Genomic DNA, 22,364 nt, shown 5'->3' with positions numbered 1-22,364 from the left:
TCAGTTTGGCTGGAAGGCCAGGTTGAGGAAGAGTTGTGGTCCGTCCATAACGTCTTCCGTTTAAGAATTATGGAGGCCACTGTGCTCTTAGGAACCTTGAGTGCTGTAACCTTGGCCAGATCCATGTCTTGCTACAATTCTATCTCTCAGCTCCTTGGGCAGTTCGTTAGACCTCATGATTCTCATGAGCTTTGACATGCACTGTGAGCAGTGAGGTCTCATATAGATGGATGTGTGCCTTTCCTTATCAAGCCCAATTAGTTAAAATAAGCACAGCTGAAGAGAAGGAAATGGATAGCAAGTGAGATAAATATGTCTCACCGCAAAGGGTATGAATTCTTATGACCATGTGATATTTCAATTTTACTTGTTAAATAAATTAGCAAAAATATCTACATTTCTGTTTTTTTTTCTGTTAATGGGGGCAAAGTGTGCATTTATGAACAAAAAAACTTTTTTTTGATCTTTGCTGCAATTAAATCAACTTCCAAACCCATTATATAGAATTGTACAAGAGTTATACAATTCTAATTCTAATTTATATGATTGGTGTATGAAGATTAATATTTGATTGTATCATACATAATTGTACAATAAGTACATGATTGATGTATGTTGACTATGAAGATTAAAACATGTCTGTATTATGTATGATGATTGTACGAGATATGTATGTCTGATGTATGATGAGTAAAGGCTGATGATTGTATGATGACTTTTAAATATGTTTATGACAGATGTATGTTTAGAATGAAGATTAATAAGACTGATGTATAATTGCTCAGTGTGTATGACTGATGTATGATGAGTGTATGAAGATTAAAATATGACCGTATAATGATTGTAAAGTGCACGTATGGTGAACGTATGAAGGTTAATATAATGACATGATGATTGTATTATGGGTCTATAAGGAACAATATGTGATTGCATGATAAATATACAATGGGGCTCATTTACTAAGCGTCCACGGAGCGCACTTTTGTCGGGTTTCCCAAATATTTCCGTTTTGCGCCAAATTGCCCCGGGATTTTGGTGCACGCGATCGGATTGTGGTGCATCGGCGGCGGCTTGCATGCGACAGAAATCCGGCCATTGGACAACCTGACGAATTCGGACAAACCGCGGAATTTAAAAAAGGATCTGTGTCGCAAGATCAGCACTTACATGCACCAGGAAGAAGCAGGTGAACTCCGGCGGACCTCGGTGCAGCAGACACATGTAGAAACTTGGGCGCACGATGTTAGTCAATCGCGCCGGACCCGAATCATCGTCGGACAACGCACCGCGGGATCGCGACGGGACCGGGTAAGTAAATCTGCCCCAGTGTGTGTTTTATGAGTATATGAAGGGTAATATAGGATTGTATGATATGGGATAATTGTACAATGGGTTATATGACTGAGTGTATGAAGATTCATATGTGTTTTAATAGAAATTGGCAATTTGTGTATAATGAATGTATGAAGGGTAAATTATGAAATCTGATAATTCTACAATGGGTTCTATGACTGATGAATGTATAAAGATTCATATATGATTTGATGAGAAGTGTACAGTTTGTGAATGATGAATGTATGATGGGTGAAATCTACGTCACCATGTACTGTTTATTGTATAAAGGAGACATTACATATAGAAGAATCTGATTTCTCGTGCATCGTTTTGTGTCACCATCATTGCGCTTGTACGGTTTACATCAGATTGATGACACCCCCCTCCTTCCCCAGAGTAAACATCATCTCCAATCTTACGAGGAGGTGACGGCTGACCTGAGACATTGTGTACTCCCAGACTTCCTGCTGTGAGGAAGCTAAAACCCAGATGACGGCGCTGGAATGTGTCTCCAGTGTCATGGAAAGCTCCCCGGGCCCAGAGCGAGGGAAACACGAGCCAGCGACTCTACATACGTGTGCGGGGACATGCTGCGCGTTCAGCTGTAGCAGGTGAATGAGGTATCCAGGCTAGGCAATCCTCTGCAAGCTAAACATGTAGTATCATATGTCCGGCATCCTACACCATACACAAACGATACCATCATACATCAATCATACACTCACACGGCGGAGTATGATGAAACCTCGCCCCACTGAGCTGCTGGATACATCAGGACATGAGGCAAATTTAGTGCTTGCACTAGGGAGTTTGGAGCCCCTGACCAGAGAATCTTATTTCTCATAGTCTGGGATCCTTCATTTGTCTTTCATATGTCTTGCACTGCAGAGAGGCTTCCATAAGCCCGACTGCTGGAGGCTGCAGTGATAGGTGACTCCCATCTCCCTACTGCATCTCTGGAGCTCAGCCACAGGGATCTTGAGAATCTTCTTTACTTCTCTCGCCAAGGCTCTTCCCCCACAGTTGCTTAGTTTTGCTGGACGGCCGGGTCAAGGAAGTGTTGTGTTCATCCCAAACTTCTTCCATTTAAGGATTATGGAGGCCACTGTGCTCTTAGGAACCTTGAGTGTTGCCGAAATACTTTTATTACCTTGGCTAGATCTGTGCCTTGCCATAATTCTGTCTCTGAGCTCCTTTGGCAGTTCCTTAGACCACACGATTCTCATGATCCTCATGTGCTCTGACATGCACTGTGAGGTCTTATATAGACATGTGAGCTCCTTTCCTAATCAAGTCCAATCAGTTAAACTAAACTCAGATGGACGCCGATGAAGGAGTAGAACCATCTCAAGGAGGATCAGAAGGAAATGGACAGCATGTGAGGTACATATGAGTGTTACTGCAAGGGGCCTGAATTCTTATGACCATCTTATATAATAAATCAGCAAAAATATCTACATTTCTTTTTTTTCTGTAAAGATGGGGGCGGAGTGCGCATTAATGAGCTAAAAAGAACTTTTTTGATCTTATCAATTGGCTGAAATCAAACTAAAAGGGAAACATTTAAAGGGGTCTGAATATTTTCTGTAACCGCTGTACATTGATGAGAGATAAAAATAACAAATGAAGCCAAAACTAACCGCATCCTTTAAGGAATTTTCTGCCTCGATTAACCCCTGCTATGACATTGTAGAAGAGGTGACTGCGATTGAGATCAAATAGATGTGTCCACTCCTGTAGACCAAGGCTGAGATGTTAAAGGGGATTCATAATAACACGGACTCCTTTCAATCACTGCACCCCAATACGGTATGCCTCCCGTCTTGCCTCCAGTCTTTGGTCAAATATCACTTTGTTTGAAGCCAAATGTTACGTCTAAATTCCAATATGGAAGGAGGTGACAGCCGGGAAGATGAAAGAAAGCAGGAGGCTTTTATGTGAAGGTTACAGCTCTCCGTGCTCTCCCTGCCCCTTTAAGAACATCTTTCTAAAGAGTTTGATACATGATTGTATCTGTGTGCGATTAGTATATATATATTTATATATGAATAAAGTTGTGTTAGTGTATATATCCATGTAGATGCTTGTATAACCTGTGTCTATGTATGTCTCATCTATAATTGATGGGTGACGTGTGCTGGGTGCAGCCAGGCACAGACCTCATTATCAGCAGTACATGGCACAGCACCTCTCGCCGGCCCTACATTATTCATCACCTGTGGTGCTCCGGAGATCCTGTAATACCCAGGGGAAGGGCAGCAGCATCTCCACACATATATGTCCTAACACAGGGCACCGCACACAGGAGTGCACTGTCCTTATATACAGGAGAAGTGGTACTGTGCACTGTCCTTATATACAGGAGAAGAGGTACTGTGCACTGTTCTTATATACAGGAGAAGAGGTACTGTGCCATGCCCATATATATACAGGACAGGAGAAGTGGTACTGTGCACTGTCTATATATATATACAGGACAGGAGAAGTGGTACTGTGCACTGTACATATATATACAGGACAGGAGAAGTGGTACTGTGCACTGTCCTTATATACAGGAGAAGAGGTACTGTGCACTGTTCTTATACACAGGAGAAGTGGTACTGTGCCATGCCCATATATATACAGGAGAAGTGGTACTGTGCCATGCCCATATATATACAGGACAGGAGAAGTGGTACTGTGCACTGTCCATATATATACAGGACAGGAGAAGAAGTGGTACTGTGCACTGTCCATATATATACAGGACAGGAGAAGTGGTACTGTGCACTGTCCATATATATACAGGACAGGAGAAGTGGTACTGTGCACTGTCCATATATATACAGGACAGGAGAAGTGGTACTGTGCACTGTCCACATATATACAGGACAGGAGAAGTGGTACTGTGCACTGTCCATATATATACAGGACAGGAGAAGTGGAAGTGTGCACTGTCCATATATATACAGGACAGGAGAAGTGGTACTGTGCACTGTCCATATATATACAGGACAGGAGAAGTGGTACTGTGCACTGTACATATATATACACAGGACAGGAGAAGTGGTACTGTGCACTGTCCATATATATACAGGACAGGAGAAGTGGTACTGTGCACTGTACATATATATACACAGGACAGGAGAAGTGGTACTGTGCACTGTCCATATATATATATATATATATACAGGACAGGAGAAGTGGTACTGTGCACTGCCCATATATATACAGGACAGGAGAAGTGGTACTGTGCACTGTATATATACAGGAGAAGTGGTACTGTGCACTGTCCATATATACAGGACAGGAGAAGTGGTACTGTGCACTGTCCATATATATACAGGACAGGAGAAGTAGTACTGTGCACTGTCCATATATATACAGAACAGGAGAAGTGGTACTGTGCACTGTCCATATATATACAGGACAGGAGAAGTGGTACTGTGCACTGTACATATATACAGGACAGGAGAAGTGGTACTGTGCACTGTCCATATATACAGGACAGGAGAAGTGGTACTGTGCACTGTCCATATATACAGGACAGGAGAAGTGGTACTGTGCACTGTCCATATATATACAGGACAGGAGAAGTGGTACTGTGCACTGTCCATATATACAGAACAGGAGAAGTGGTACTGTGCACTGTCCATATATATACAGGACAGGAGAAGTGGTACTGTGCACTGTCCATATATATACAGGACAGGAGAAGTGGTACTGTGCACTGTCCATATATATATATATATACACGACAGGAGAAGAAGTGGTACTGTGCACTGTACATATATATACAGGACAGGAGAAGTGGTACTGTGCACTGTCCATATATATATATACACGACAGGAGAAGAAGTGGTACTGTGCACTGTACATATATATACAGGACAGGAGAAGTGGTACTGTGCACTGTCCATATATATACAGGACAGGAGAAGTGGTACTGTGCACTGTCCATATATACAGGACAGGAGAAGTGGTACTGTGCACTGTCTATATATACAGGGCAGGAGAAGTGGTACTGTGCACTTCCCATATATATACAGGACAGGAGAAGTGGTACTGTGCATTGTCCATATATATACAGGACAGGAGAAGTGGTACTGTGCACTGTCCATATATATACAGGACAGGAGAAGTTGTACTGTGCACTGCCCATATATATACAGGACAGGAGAAGTGGTACTGTGCACTGTCCATATATATACAGGACAGGAGAAGTGGTACTGTGCACTGCCCATATATATACAGGACTGGAGAAGTGGTACTGTGCACTGTCCTTATATATACAGGACAGGAGAAGTGGTACTGTGCACCGTCCATATATATACAGGACAGGAGAAGTGGTACTGTGCACCGTCCATATATATACAGGACAGGAGAAGTGGTACTGTGCACTGTCCATATATATACAGGACAGGAGAAGTGGTACTGTGCACTGTCCATATATATATACAGGACAGGAGAAGTGGTACTGTGCACTGTCCATATATATACAGGACAGGAGAAGTGGTACTGTGCACTGTCCATATATATTCAGGACAGGAGAAGTGGTACTGTGCACTGCCCATATATATACAGGACAGGAGAAGTGGTACTGTGCACTGCCCATATATATACAGGACAGGAGAAGTGGTACTGTGCACTGTCCATATATATACAGGACAGGAGAAGTGGTACTGTGCACTGTCCATATATATACAGGACAGGAGAAGTGGTACTGTGCACTGTCCATATATATACAGGACAGGAGAAGTGGTACTGTGCACTGCCCATATATATACAGGACAGGAGAAGTGGGACTGTGCACTGTCCATATATATACAGGACAGGAGAAGTGGGACTGTGCAGTGTATTGCTGTCTGAGGGTATGATAATCATTGATGAGTAATAGTGGGGGTTCGGAGCCCTGGCTGTATGTGGGGGCCCCCCGGCTCTGGCACTGGCGGCTGATGTCTCCTCACACACGGAGAGGCCTCATTAGCTTGCAGGCAGCAGTGGAGATCTCATCAGACACCTGGCTGCCATGGTAACCAGTGACTTGTTCATATCCTCTAACAGCGTCTTAGTGAAGAGGGGGAGGGGGACGGACGGTAAATGACACCGATTTCACCACTGACTCTTGGGATAACATAGAAAAAGCATGAAAAGAATATAGAAAAACATTATCCTCCACCTGATGCAAGTCTACATCATCATGGTGCAGGGTGTTGGGGATTTTACTAATGGGAAACCTTCACCCCCCCCCAAATACCTTATCTATATACATTAGTGTCTGCTGTGCTGCTTCACTACAACCCCCATCACCCTAGTCTTAGACTCAAATATTAGAACATGAAATGTATACAATTCCTTATTCTTGAAGCCACCACTAGAGGGAGCTTACAATTCATTGAAGACAAGTTTATAGTGGGAGCTGCAGGAATCTGTGTGCAGTCAGCGCCTCCTAGTGGAAGCTGTGTTATTAGGAATGGTTATCTCTATGCAGGGGATTCTTACTCATATATAGAATAATCAGCACTGATCACTAAAAACTTTTATATTAATTGTAAATTTATGAAATGTCCACGTTGTTAGTAGCAGCAGGGCTGTGAAAAATTGTAGCATCCAGAATTTATCCTCACACTATTGTTAGCACTCTACATGGAAGTCATCCGCAGCCCCTACCTGTAGTATTGATTTAGCAGCCTGCTACAGCCTTTACTCAGGGGATTTGATGCCTTTGAGTGTTAAGAACTAACTAAGTGCAAATTTTCTACAGTCCTGCTGCTAAGGTCCCATTACGTATCTCTCTTTTGGGACAATGCCTTACAATGGCTGCAGTTTTACACGGTCAAAACTGCTGATAGGTTCTTTTTTAACCTTTGATCCACCCTATGTTTCCAGGAGTAGTAATACTAACCTGTTACTACCCTGGACCACTACAAATATCGAGTATGACCCCCTATACCACCCTTAACTTCTACAGTTATAATGTGTACATATATTACCACTAATTAATATAAATATATACATGTACTGTACAGACCAAAAGTTTGGACACACCTTCTCATTCGAAGAGTTTTCTGTAATTATATACTTATATACTCTATAAGTGTGAAACAACTGCAAATATGTCTTGTATTCTCGGTTCCTTTTGCTTTGATTACTGCTTTGCACACTCCTGGCTTCTCTTGATGAGCTTCAAGAGGTAGTCACCTGAAATGGTCTTCCAACAGTCTTGTAGGAGTTCCCAGAGATGTTTAGCACCTGTTAGCCCTTTTCCCTTCACTCTGTGGTCCAGCTCACCCCAAACCATCTGGATTGGGTTCAGGTCTGGTGACTGTGGAGGCCAGGTCTTCATATCACAGGAAAAGGTTTTCATATCACAGGTTCCCTGTCAGGTTTAACCCCTTACCGACATTTTACGTAATAGTACTGCATTGCGGGAGGAGCGTTCCCGCAAAATGCAGTACTATTGCGTCAAACTTCTGGCGCCGACACCCACCTCTAACACCCGCGATTGGAGATTTCTCCGATCGCGGGTGTTAACCCCTGACACACCACGGTCTGCTGACCGCGGCGTGTCAGGGGCGTTTGCGAGAATCGGACCCCCCCGCTCCGCCGCGCTTACTGGGGGGGTCCGCTGCTCCGATCGCAGCCCCGGGACTGCCAGTGCCGGGGCTGTGCGATCCCCTTCCTGGAACCGGGTCCTGCCAGCTGTGACACACTGAGCACTGTGCATGTTACATTACACAGTGTAATACATCGGTATTACACTGTGTAAGGTTAAGAGGAGCTTGAACGAGAGATCAGTGGATCAGTTTTTTATGAAAATGTGAAAAATCGCACCTAACGTTCAAAGCCCCATAACATCCTACAAAAATAAGAGTAATCATAAAAAACCATGTCCACATAAAGTAGACATTCGGTGAATGTTAGTTATTAAGTATTTTTGCGGTTATGACTATGTATGGAAAAAGTAGAACATTTTGAAGTTCGAAAATCGAGAATTTTTCCAAATTTTCACCAAATATCTGATTTTCTCATAAATAAATGCAAAACAAAACACCAAAATTTTTCAACTAACATGAAGTAAAAAGTGTCACAAGAAAACAGTTTTAAAATCACTTGGATATGTTAACGCGTTTCGAAGTTATAACCACTAATAGTGACACAGGGCAGATTTGAAAAAATGGGCCGTGTCAGGAAAGTGAAAAGTGGCTTTGGCGTTAATAAGTTGGATTTCTTTCTTTATAAATGGGGTAGGGACCATCAGTTGTGATGTAGAGAAGTCAGGTGGATACACGGTTGATAATCCTACTGAATAGACTGGTAGAATTTGTATTATGGCTAGAAGAAAGCAGCATAGTAAAGAAAATCTAGTGGCCGTCATTACAGTCAGTCCGAAAAATTGGGACTGACTGCAGTGGCAAAATTGGGTTTTGCAGCTGCAAAAACCATCAAGCGCTACAAAGAAACTATCACACGAGGATTCCCCCAGGAAAGGAAGACCAAGAGTCACCTCTGCTGTGGAGGGTAAGAGTCACCTCTGCTGCGGAGGGTAAGAGTCACCTCTGCTGCGGAGGGTAACAGTCACCTCTGCTGTGTAGGGTAAGAGTCACCTCTGCTGCGCTTAGCTTGTGACACTGTTGGGGATGTATACTATACCAGAATGGTTATCACAGCATCTTGCAGCGGCTGTTATTACATCCGATTTGCGTTTAGTTGGACCATCATTTTTTTTCAACAGGACACTGACCCCAAAAACCTCCAGGAAGGAAAATGATGGGGTGCTTTGCCAGATGACCTGGCCTCCACAGTCACCAGACCTGAACCCAATCCAGATGGTTTGGGGTGAGCTGGACCGCAGAGTGAAAGTAAAAGGGCCAACAAGTGCTAAACATCTCTGGGAATTCCTACAAGACTGTTAGAAAACCATTTCAGGTGACTACCTCTTGAAGCTCATCAATAGAATCCAAGAGTATTCAAAGCAAAAGGACCTAGAATAAAAGACATATTTTCAGTTGTTTCACACTTTTTTGTTAAGTATATAATTCCACATGTGATTATTCATAGTTTTGATTACTTCAGTGTGAATCTACCATTTTATATGGAGAGACAGAGAGAGAATTGTATAACTTTCCTTAATGCAAACAATAAAACTTATCTGCTGAAATGGGACTACCCCTTTACTATTTAACTTCTATTAATTTTATGTATGAGACTACTCTAGGCCACCTGGACTACATGTATGATATATGACAAGGATAAATAATATTAAGCCATTTCCAGTGTGGGGACCTATGACTTGCCCGTACCCTTGCGGTTTACCCTATCGGCGCCCTTACACCCCAGTCTTGAGTCGTGACACCCTGGTGTGTATTTGCACTGGAGGACTAAACACTCATAGGCGGTGATGATGATCTGCAGCGACAACTCCCCGTAGAATGGATCCGCTCCCGGCATCACCTATTTATATTCATCTGCTCAGTATGGATTAAAATAACCGCGGATCTGAATGTTTACGAGGCCGGCGCTGCGCTCATTTATCAGCACAGACTTCCCCCGTCACACTGGAAACTGATGCTGCGGAGTCCCCTGTGCTCTGTGCCGAGGGTGTAAACACGGCTCCGGCCTGGTGACGTATGTGCCCCGCAGAACATCGCAGCCGACTCATCTCTGTAATTATAGGAAGGAAGCAGCGGCCTCACATCTGCTCCGCACCCCCCGGGCCGCTGGCTCGCCTATTATACCGCACAAAGGAAAGACGGATTATCCAGAGCAGACAAAGCTCAGCCGCACTAATGAATAGCGGACTAATTACATGACCTGCAAATCCTAGAGCGGCCATGATAGAGCGGCAGGTTATAGACAGGAATCCGTGCACAGGGCGTAGATAGTCGCCCCATCACCACCGCGTTATTACACCACAAACATGTATCATACATCACTATCCTGAGACGTCTCACAGCTGAGGGTTCGCTACAGTTGTATGAAGACCAGGCAATCCCAGTGAATGCATCAACAAGACAGATATCTCTCTCCTGTCCTATTATCATGGGTTGTCTTAACTGGATACATTGTAACAAAACTGCAGCTGTTAGAGGTATAAGGGTTTGTTTTTGGAAGCTTAATTTTCCGTGTTCATATCAGCCATGGTGTGAACATACCCATAGGTCTGTACCAGGTCCCTGCTAACAAGTGAATATTAAAAACTTTGTAATATGCCAGAGGAAAATTAACTCTGTCTCCAATTATCAGGCCTTTTGTTGCCCCTTCTTCTAGACTACATAATAGTCTATGGAGAGGGAAGGGGAGGAGTGAGCAGGAGCTAAGGGACACATGGAGCTGGAGCAAATAATAGGCTTCTATCTCACCCCAAGTGCTTTATTCCATTCATTACTTGTCTATCATGTGTTATATGACCTTGCTGATGCTTCTCAGGGAGGCCATGTTCACAGGTTGCGTTTTGAGACGCAATCAAAACGCTTCACGTGTTGATGTAACATTGCGTTACCAATGTGTTTAAATGCAATGTTACCTCATCATGTGATCACAGTTGGAGCCTTTGGATTGTGCCTCAAAAGGTGATCAAAATGCAACGTGTGACCACGGCTTCACAGTAGAGACAAAGAGAATTACAGCGCAGATATCCCTGTCATCTTTGTGTGCAGTATACAGGAGCATCATAGCACTAAGTCCCCAGTGACAGAATTAGAGACAGCAGAGGGGAAAACTTGTAAAAAGTTGGATGGTTTGGGTTGTTTTTATTCACTGACAGCAAACAGAGTCCTTGAAAACACCTCCTTCCCAACCATCCTGACATCTCTAAGGCCCCATGCACACAAATGTGTGTTCAAACAAGTGGAACTGAATTCAGCATGTCTGTTCAGTTCCAGTTATCGGTATTGGGGACGGATGTTTCAGCCAGCAAGCGTTGTTATAGTGTTAGCGGCCTAATACAGGACAGGCTGCCATTTGTTGTTGTCCCCTGTGGCAACCAATGAGTGATCAGCTTTCAAATTGAAAACTCCTCTGGGAAAATTAAAGCTGAGTGCTGATTGGTTGTGGAGGACAACACAGTCTTACTGTGTGATATGACTCTGTGGCCTATAGATATCTATAAGTAATATCACTGCGGAATAACTCAGCTTTTCCCGCTCCCTGCATGACAATGTTATAGGGGATATAATGGCGGCCGTAGTAGTTGAAGCCCCTGTGTACTGGGGATTGTTGATAAACCACCCTCTTCACATCTATAGAGCTGATTATTAGGTTGAGATTTTTCGCAGTAAATCTGCCGAGTGTGAACTCACCCCTGACTCATCTATGATCCTGCAGCGTGTGACGCATCCGATATTCCCCCCCCCCAAAAAAAAGAAAACGCGCTAATTCCAATGCTGTAGATGGTCTCTGGCAGGGAGAGTATTCGTAATCTCTTCATTTTTTATTTTTTTTCGTAAGCCCCAGATACGCAAGGAACTTGGAAACTGCAGGTAGTTTCCATAGCAACAGGCTGGATGGTCAGAGGCCCGAAATACTGCACCTTCCTTTTCGTTTCTGCTGATTACTCAGAGCCTGGACCTGTGAGGTCGGCCGCAAAGACCTCCCGATACTCAGGGGGAGGCTCGGACAAAACTGCAGGACCCCCACTTTAACCCTTCTAACACCAAAGAGCTGTGTGTATGTAGTTAGTAGCAGCAGGACTGTGAAACATGGATTTATATTCTAGGATTGAAGCACAGGAAGTGTGTTCTCACACTGCGGTGCTCTGTTCTAGCAGTGTTAGGTATTGTCCCTGGAGTTCTGTGTAATAATACCTTTGCGCACGTAGTTAGTAGCAGCAGGACTGTGAAATATGGATTTATATAACAGGATTGTAGTTTCTCCAAGTGCACTGGGGTGTTTCCTCACACTGCTTTGCTCTTAGCTGCCTCTACTGAGCTGTCCCATAGCCCATCTACTACATGTGAAAAGTGTAACAGGCTTCTGGTTGGCTACAGAATCGACAGTTGTCGTTACAGATTCTATTTTGGCCACAGGGAATGCATTTTATTCATCGCTCAAATCATTTTCGTGTGTACAAAATCAGTTAGATTTTTACAGAATGCTCAAAAATGATTTTGTGATGCCATGTATTGGGGCTCATTAACTAAGGGTCGCGCTGTGCACTTTCGTTGGACTGTTCACCTATTGCACAGCTTGGACAGGTATTTAAGAAGTGACTGTGCTGGGATTTTGGAGCACACGACCCTCTTTGGGTGCAGCTGCGCTGGCTTCCATGCGACACAAATTGGGAGGCGTGCTGTCAGACAGTTTGACTGATTTGGATTGAGCGCAGGATTTAACTTTCAAATTGTGTCGCAAGCCCAAGCGCATACATACACCAGAAAGAAGAAGGTGAACTCCAGCGGACCTGAGCGGGGAAGTGACACATGCAGGATATCGGGCGCACAATCTTAGTGAATCGTGGCACAGAGCATTATACACGGACAATGCACTTTCGATGAGCTCCAGCAGCCGGGTAAATTAATGTGCCCTATTGTGTGCGCACGTAATTCATATGACACAAAATAAGTTCTTTGTGTCACACACATTGGGGGTCATTTACTAAGGGCCCGAATCGCGTTTTGCCGACGGGTTATCCGAAAATTTCCGATTTGCGCCGATTTTCCCTGAATTGCCCCGGGATTTTGGCGCACGCGATCGGATTGTGGCGCACAAGCGCTTACCTGCACCCACGATAGGACGGTGAACTCCAGAGCATTCCAATGAACTTCAGCGCAGCAGGGAAACCTGGTGGACATTGGAGGAACTACCTTAGTGAATCCCGGCCGGACCCGAATCCTCCGCAGAGAGCGCGCCGCTGGATCACGAATGGACCGGGTAAGTAAATCTGCCCCATTGTTCTTCTGTCCTCTCAGTCAGTCTTAGCGTGATGGTAAAAAGATAGTAAATCCAATATAGCAAAACAATTCAATTCCTGCTGCAGCCATGACGGTAGGTACAATTCCTGCTGCAGCTATAGTGGTATATACAATTCCTACTGCAGCTATAGTGGTATATACAAATCCTGCTGCAGCTATAGTGGTATATAAAATTCCTACTGCAGCTATAGTGGTATATACAAATCCTGCTGCAGCTATAGTGGTATATACAAATCCTGCTGCAGCTATAGTGGTATATACAAATCCTGCTGCAGCTATAGCAGTATATACACAATTTCTGCTGCAGCTATAGCAGTATATTCAATACTTGGGGGTGACTGGCAACATTGCAGGTCTTTATTTATACCCATCAACCATCCCATCATAACAGTTTGTAGAAAACCTTCCATCTCCTGTCAGATAATAGCGCTATACTAATGTACCGGTAATTTATATGTGTAATGTCTGTGTACCCGATGTCTGATCCTTGCGTCTCATCATCTCCCCTGTGTCTGGAGCAGTCGTTTAGGTGATTACCGCCCCCGCAGCTATTAATTATACCTGAACCTATTCACTGCTCCGCGCAGACGTGTCTCCCAGATGTCACCGTCCTCCTGGAGACATAATGATGACTTCAAGCCAAGAGTCGGTGGCATTTAGTGCACGTAATGTGACATCAACAGTGAGGTGACCAGCTGCGATATTGAGCCCGCTAAGTGCCGTTATTGATCCGTCTCCTGCAGGTTATAAGGTGACGCAGGCCCCGGAAACGGATTATGGTGACGTAAGAAAGTACCCAAGACACAAGATGCTAAAATCTTCATTTATTCATCTCATTTATCTTGACACAATCCTGTCTTAAATTTTGGACTCCAAAGAGAAATGAAAGATGATACTAAGGGCCCGATTCGCATTTTCCCGACGTGTTACCCGAATATTTCCGATTTGCGCTGATTTTCCCTGTAGTGGCCCGGGTTTTTGGCGCACGCGATCGGATTGTGGCGCATCGGCGCCCGGCTCGGTGTACTTAAGTGCGTTCCGATGCTCTTCAGCGCAGCAGCGACATCTGGTGGACATCGGAGGAACTACCTTAGTGAATTGCCGGAAGACCCCGAATCCACCGCAGAGAACGCGCCGCTGGATCGCGAATGGGCCGGGTAAGTAAATCTGCCCCGATGTGCGTTGGTGTGCGGAAGCTAAGAGGCACAATGACATCATCACTTTACCACCCCTATTGAGCCAGAGGGGGCCCTTACAAAAGCTACATTAAGTAACCCCAAAAGTATTAGTAGGGGGAAACTAGCCATCCCCTTCCTGTCAGTGCTGCACCCTTGTATCTAAAACACCTGTCAGAGAGAGAGCTGGGTGGAACATCATCGCCACCTACTGCCCAGTATGGGCTTTCTTGTCTCATGGATGTGCTTTAACATATTTTATTATTCATGTTTTGTATTTACTGTTTGTGTTCACCAGGTAGTAGGTTGTATCATTGCCTGCAGCCCCAAACTCTCCGTAAGGAAGAACTTTATGGGTTTCTGCTCTTATTTTATGGTCTTCTTCTTGTGGTAAGAGAGATTTGAGGGTTTGGTTTGGAGTAGAGAAGTGGATGTTGGATGAAAAAGATATATGTAGCAGCGGCGGAGCTGAGTAGTCTACAGCATGAGTTCCAGTCTGCAGAGGTTAAGTAAAATGTTCCAGACCCAGAATCAAAGGAAATCTGTCATCAGTTTTGACCATACAAAGTAACAGACAGTGTGCGGTATTGGCCCTGGAGATCTGTGTAGTAGTCACACTTTTGTGTGTGTTATTGGTGGTGACTAGGGTCGGGAAGTAAGAGTTCTCCTTACAGAGACTTTGTCAATTAAGGCCACGTTGTAGGAGTGGAGACTGATAGCTATTGACGCTCCACTAGGGGATTCTGGGAAATATGCAAATAGGTTTTCCAGGATAAGGAAAACCACGCCTCTTTTGTTGGTAGTGACAGAACTGTGAAAAGTGAAGTTATAATCCAGTTTTGCAGCTCTTGCAAGGGCACTGGGAGGGACTTTCAGCCTGAAGAGCTTTCTGCTCTCTGCATCACAGCCCCTCCCCTCTCTCACAAATAGGAATTGTATCAAGATTTTGGTTGGATATTTACATCTGTCACTCAGAGGGGAGGGGCTGTAACAGTTCATTGCAAAGAGCAGGAAGCTCTTCGGGAGCTGCAAATGTTCACTTTTCACAGTCCCGCTGCTACTTACTACACACACAAAGTTGTGATTACACAGATCTCTTGGGCCTATACCCAGTACTGCCTGCAGTTTATTATGGTCAAAACTGATGACAGATTCCCTTTAAGGGGAATATCTGAGCCAGAACCAGGATGTAAACCCAATACTCCAGCAGCCCAGCTAGCAGGGTCTCCAGTACTCTGTGCAGTAGGTAAGTGTGGAGGATCTGATGCAGATGGTAATGGCGGCGCTGAGCTCTCCCTCTGTACAGGTTCATGTTCCCTCTCCTATCCGCCATCATATCAGGTATTCCGCAGGCACCGATCTTCATGTTACTATGGAAACCTGCCGGGATTATTAAACTGATGCGGTAGATGTAATCCGACGCTGGATCTACCTGTGCGCCTCCCGGGGGCCTCCGGCGGCTCTCAAGGACACCACAGTCCAGTCATTATCAGGCCGAGGAGTAAATCTGGCTTCATGCCCTGGCCCCGCGCTTAACCCCTTCTGAACCTGCGGCTTTCACCATCATTGCAGATCTCCTTTGAAAATGTTTAACCCATGCAGAGGAGAGGCATCTGTAAGATGCGAGCACTGTACAGCTCCCCAAACTATTGAGAACCCCCCTCATCATGCTATTCCCTGTTATATATGTGCCTGGAAAAGCTGAGTGCAGGGGCGTAACTACAGTGATAGCAGCTGCTATGGGGCCCGCAGTGTCAGGGGGCCCAGAACCCCGAACTGCTACACTGAAAAATAAGCACCATTACATACATAATGGGGCAGATTTACTTACCTGGTCCATTCGCGATCCAGCGGTGCGTTCTCTGCGCTGGATTCAGTTCCGGCCGGGATTCATTAAGGTAGTTCCTCTGACATCCACCAGGTGGCGCTGCTGCGCTGAGGTTCCCCGGAAAACACTGGAATACACCGAGCCGGGCTGAGTGAAGGTAAGTGCAAGCTCCGCGACACATTTTTTAAAAAAAATGCGGCGGTTTCTCCGAATCCATCAGGTTTTCGTTCGGCCACGCCCCCCGATTTCCGTTGCGTGAATGCCAGCACCGATGCGCCACAATCCGATCGCGCGCGCCAAAATCCCGGGGCAATTCAGGGGAAATCGGCGCAAATCGGAAATATTCGGGTAATACGTCGGGAAAACGCGAATCGGGCCCTTAGTAAATGACCCCCATTATGTTGCACATTGGGTAAAATCTGCCAGACAGTGAGTATATACATACTTAATGTGTGTATAAATGTATGTATGTGTGAGGTGTGTGTATATACTGTATGAATTTATCTATATGCTTTTTGTGTGTATATGTGACGTTTATATACTGTATGGGTGTGTGCGTATGCTATATGTCTGTATATGCTTGGTATCTGTATATAGTGCATGTATACTCTATGTATATGTGTATAAACTGTATAGATGTGTATATATGATGTGTGTATATATACTGCATGTGTAATTTGTGTATTTCATGTGTAAATACTGTATGTGAGTACGTAGATGTGCATATACTGTATGTGTGTATAAAGTGTATGTGCTGTATGTGTTAGTGTATAAATGTATATATGAGTGCATGAATGTGCGTAAATGAATGTATGTGTGTAACAGTGTATAAATGTGTAATTGTATAAACATGTGTAAGTGCACAAATATGTATATTTTTGGGGGAAAGGGGACCCAATGCAAAAGTCTGCTAGGCGGCCTCTAGGGGGGTTCAGTAGGCCCCTGGGGGACAGAGCCTCAGTGGGCCCCTTTGCAGTGAACTCATGTTAAAAATTCAGAAACTCTGAAACCGGCCCTGCCTGGAGGGCTTCTGATACCACTACAAAGCTGGGCCATTCAGTCTGGAATCAACATGGCTGCCCTACTGCAGATGTCTACTTGCATCCTCAGCCAGGGCATGTCAGGAAGCACTGCCACCACTGTATCTATCTGAGCCTGGTCCTACACATAAAGTCCTCTTCATGTTAGTCAGGGTCAGGAGTCTTAGGAAACTGGTTCCTAGAGGTCAAGAGGGCCATGAACATCCACCAAGGATGAGACCATTATACAGGAGTCTCGTTTGGGGTCTGAAACTTTTTGCTTAGACTAAGAGCAGATAATGAAGGATGAGGCTTTCATTATTGGATTGGGGTACGAGGGGTCTGGTCTAAGGTTTGACAAAGTAGATATTCACTCTGATAGTTTATGTATTTGATCTAGTATCTTTTAATTAAAAGGTTTAGGATCTGATCATATAGGAATTATAAGTCATGGAAATTAGATTGGAGATCTAATCATATTTCTGTGCATTTTTTAGTAGCAGCAGGACAGTGAAAAAATGCATTAATATTTCTGGATTTTAGGGGGGTGGGTCCTCACAATGATATCCTCTGTGCCCTCGACAGACACTGTTAGGTATTGACTCTGTGTAATCATTCCTTATTTTTTGTTGTTAGTAGCAGCAGGACTGTGAAACAATGCATTGATGTTCCAGGATTGTAGCTTCTGAGGAGGGTAAGGTGTCATCAGACTGCTGTGTTCATAGGTTTCTGCAGACAGATTTAGTTATGGGCCCTGGAGAGATGTGTAATCTTACATGTATTTATGTTTTTAGTAGCAGCAGGACTGTGAAAAAAATATTCCAGTATTGTCACTTCTGGGGGTGTGCCCTCACACTGCTGTGCTCATAGCCCTCTTCATTCATAGTATCATAGTTATTGCTGAAAAAGATAAAGGTCTATCAGGTCCGACTTCTACTCCTACAATGGTAGAAGAAAAAAAAACAGATGCAAGTTGGCAAATAGGGAGAAAAAAAATGTGTCTCTGCCTCCAAATATGGTGGTTAGAATAAAGCTCTGGATCAACGTCCCATGAAAGAGGTTTGCAAATGAAAGAAAGTTCTTAAATTGTAATCCCCTAGTAATGTAAAGATCATTTTAACCTCTTCCTATTGCTGTCTGACACCTAGAAAAAGAGAGATGAGACGGATCAGAGTCATGAGATGGATATAAGACACAATGACAGACTCAGCTCTGTAAAACACACAGCACTGCTATGTCACCCCCTCCCTAGGATCCAGAGCTTATCCTGCCCCTCCACCTGCGGTACAAGAGGAATCTGACGATCATATTCAGGAGTTTATGGACCGATAGAGACAGGATGGAATTATATCTGTGAAATGTTGTATTTTTGTCAATACTAGTGAATATTTTGTTATCTTTTGTGGATATACACCTCTAAGATACTGGATAGCTCATTCTCCTGCTCTTAGTAGCAGGCTTGAATAGTATCGGTAGGAGGAGGTTAGAGCACAGCAGTGTGAGGATACACACCCCAAAGTGCAATTGGGACAGGGACCGATTTGGCCGAATTATTAATTATTATTCCTATTCACTGGAGTAACCAGAGAAGCTTTCTATAAAATGACAGCAAGCAGAGATCTAGAAAACCACGAGGAATTGATACAAACATGATATTGGAAAATTGTATAACTTTTCATTACACAAACAATATCAAATATTTGCAGAAAGTGGACAATCCCTTTAACTCCTTTAACAGCTTTCTAAAGTGCCAGGCAGGGGCTTGAGGATAACTTGTGGACACACATGACCTTCCTCTCAACAGGTCACATGACATCCTCTAGCGGCCATGACACACATCTTAGATACTTGTGATTACTTCTTCCTCTTTGGGGGGGTCTATAAAGTAAATGTGAATCCACAGATTCAGCTTCTATAGTGCAGACAGGTACAGATGGTCCTATATGACGGAGCCTTCTCTGGTGCCAGGATCTCTTTACTGTATCTTGATAACTCAGGAACTTTTTTTTTTTTTTTGCTGTGTTACTAAATAAAACCGAGATGAACATTTTGTACCGTGCCGCCCCCTCGCCTGTTTGGTGATTGGCAGCTCCGGCGGTGGGAGACGCTGGGGTCTGCCTCATGTCTGGTACCTGACTGATTCCATTAGAGCAGCTGATCTGCACCATCTTGTGTGTGTATAACAATAGTACAGTACGACGGCGGCGGCGAAAAAACACAACAGAAGGGATGACTCAGGCCGGCGCCTCGGAAAAAGAGCGAGAGAGTAAAAATAGTCGCCACACGCCGGCTGACGCTTTGATCATCGGATAACTGAGATCTGTAGGATCCGCAAATTTTAAGATTCCAGCAGAGATGACACAAGGGATGACCATGGGACGTTATTGAGACATTGTATCGCAGACAGTAAGGAAGGGCGTCGGGCTCACAAACTTTTGAGTAGACGAGAAATTCAAAAGCGCTAAAGTTGGAGGTTGACGTAAGGAACCTTTCGGTAACATTTGAATTGTCGGTGTTATGATGATGATGATTAAATGAGGGGCAAATGCTTTGTATAAGAGAACCTTAACAGCATTACTGAAAGCAACCAATCACAGCGCACCTTTCATGTTGAAGAAATGGAAGCTGAGCTCCAATTGGTAGTGTCAGACTGGCCCACCGGAGCATCAAAGGATCCTCCGGTGGACCTAACCTGAAACCCAATACAAGACTCCAGGGGTCAAGCAGAAGACAACCTAAATTGGCTAAATTCATAGTGGCTGATGGAGGGTGGACCTACAGGATAAGACATTTTGGGTGATATAGAAATGGAAGCTGAGCTCTGGTTGGTGACAGCATCAGGCTGGCCCACCAGAGCATAGGAGGATCCTCCGGTGGGCCCAACCTCTAACCCAATACAGGACTCCAGTGGTCAAGCGGAAGACAATCTAAACTGGAGGTTACTAGGGTCTATTTCTTAGGGGCTGATTGATAGTGGCCCTCCAGAATAAGAGATTTGGATTGATAAAGAAATGGAAGCTGAGCTCTGATTGGTAGGAGTGTCAGACTGGCCCACTGGAGCATCAGAGGATTCTCCGGTGGTCCCAACCTCTAACCCAATACAGGACTCCAGTGGTCAGGCAGAAGACAACCTAAATTAGAGGTTTCTAGGGTCTATTTCTTAGGGGCTGATTGAGAATGGCCCTCCAGAATAAGAGATTTAGATTGATAAAGAAATGGAAGCTGAGCTCTGATTGGTAGCAGTGTCAGACTGGCCCACTGGAGCAACAGAGGATTCTCCGGGGGGCCCAACCTCTAACCCAATACAGGACTCCAGTGGTCAGGCAGAAGACAACCTAAATTAGAGGTTACTAGGGTCTATTTCTTAGGGGCTGATTGAGAATGGCCCTCCAGAATAAGAGATTTAGATTGATAAAGAAATGGAAGCTGAGCTCTGATTGGTAGCAGTATCAGACTGGCCCACCGGAGCATCAGAGGATCCTCCGGTGGGCCCAACCTCTAACTCAATACAGGACTCCAGAGATCAAGCAGAAGACACCCTGAATTGGAGGCTACTAATATCTATTTCTTAGGGGCTCATTGAGAGTGGCCCTCCAGAATAAGAGATTTGGGTTGATACAGAAATGGAAGCTGAGCTCTGATTGGTAGCAGTGTCAGACTGGCCCACCGGAGCATCAGAGGATCCTCCGGTGGGCCCAACCTCTAACCCAATACAGGACTCCAGGGGTCAGGCAGAAGAAAACCTTCATTGGAGGTTAATATGGTCTATTTCTTAGGGGCTGATGGTCAGTTGGCCTTCAAAATTAGAGATTTTGGGTGATTGCTGTAAAAAGGGATCTATAGATTATTGCGGACGTTACTCAATATGAGAAGTGAACAGTACAGGTGTCTGTGTGTTATACATTTGGTTACTATGTGTCTGTCCATAATTAATTAAATGACATTAGTAAGTAATTCCAAAGGGTTCACTTACCTGTGTCTATCCCGGCCCTATATTCTGCGGTTTAAGAAGACAAGTCGCACCCAGTTTGTTCACAAAATATCACTTTACTGAACACAAACCTCATGATACAAGATCAATAATAATTTTTTTGTTTTTCTTTTAAGGATGCGGACAAAAATATAATAATACCTGATGCCAAAGTAAGAACAAAGCTGAACGAACAGAAGGCACGAGGGTGCAGCCGGGTGGCAGCGCAGCAGAAGATGTACTAAGTCTTGGTAGATGACGGGATCAGTCAACAGCACTTACGGCGGATACACCGTACTGCACGCCCAGCGTATAACATCTCATCTGAGTGACTCATGTACAGTCCTAGTTCATGGAAATTAAGCTTAAAGGGGTTTTCCAGGCTAACAATGTTCAAGCCATAAGGATAGAACACACAGCACCCGAAAAGATCTGCTGATACACGGAGAATGGAAAAGGGAGCAGACAGTGCCATTCTGTGTGTAGTGGCCAAACCACGTTACTGCAGGATCTAAGCTGCAGTGGCTCAGTTCAGCCACTATACAGAGAATGGCGCTGTCTGCTTTCTGTCCCATTATCAGTGGCTACAATCAGCAGATCTGCTGGGGGGTGCTTGGTGTAAGAACCCCACAAATAACCAATAAACCCAAGGCAATCATTGTATATTACTTGTATAATAAACTCTTTCATGAATCCTTATGTTCAGTATCTCAAAAACTGCACGGCCAAAATTCTTCTCTCAGCTGAGGGTTTGTTACAATTGTATCCAGTCCACACAGTCTGGTCACTACTAAACACGTCAGCGATACAAATCTTTCTCCAGTTGTGTTTTGTTACAGTGTATCAGTGCAGAACTGTCTAGATTGGATGTCAATGTAACAAAGCCCCAGCTGTAAGATGTATATGGTTGGGAAAACTTATTTTTAACTTCCGGATGGAATAAATAAAGGTTGTATGCACTGATAAGACAGCCGGAATCTTGAGGAAGTATCTTAGAGTATTTCATAACTTTCTATTATCACCAGGGTTAAAGGGAACCTGTCACCAGGGACGTCATTTTCACTAAAGACAGATTGTAAAAGCCCATGACATCTGCAGTGCAAAAATGTCTCTCTATCTTTTTTAAGCATTGGCATTACAATATAA

At 44.3% G+C, this 22,364-nt stretch overlaps 1 long non-coding RNA gene across 1 annotated transcript; it reads left to right on the top strand.

Annotated features, from left to right (window-relative positions):
- The first annotated feature begins 1,300 nt into the window (after window positions 1–1,300).
- Window positions 1,301–22,309, top strand: LOC140134698 (uncharacterized). The gene is made up of 2 exons (XR_011856374.1): window positions 1,301–1,946; window positions 21,356–22,309. It is a non-coding gene; the product is annotated as an uncharacterized lncRNA (long non-coding RNA).
- Window positions 22,310–22,364: the final 55 nt, after the last annotated feature.

The sequence above is a fragment of the Engystomops pustulosus genome, chromosome 6 (assembly GCF_040894005.1).
Source record: "Engystomops pustulosus chromosome 6, aEngPut4.maternal, whole genome shotgun sequence".
Classification (NCBI taxonomy): Eukaryota; Metazoa; Chordata; class Amphibia; order Anura; family Leptodactylidae; genus Engystomops; species Engystomops pustulosus.
The sequence above is the reverse complement of the archived record's forward strand: the minus strand, read 5'-3'. Positions and strand labels throughout refer to the sequence as shown.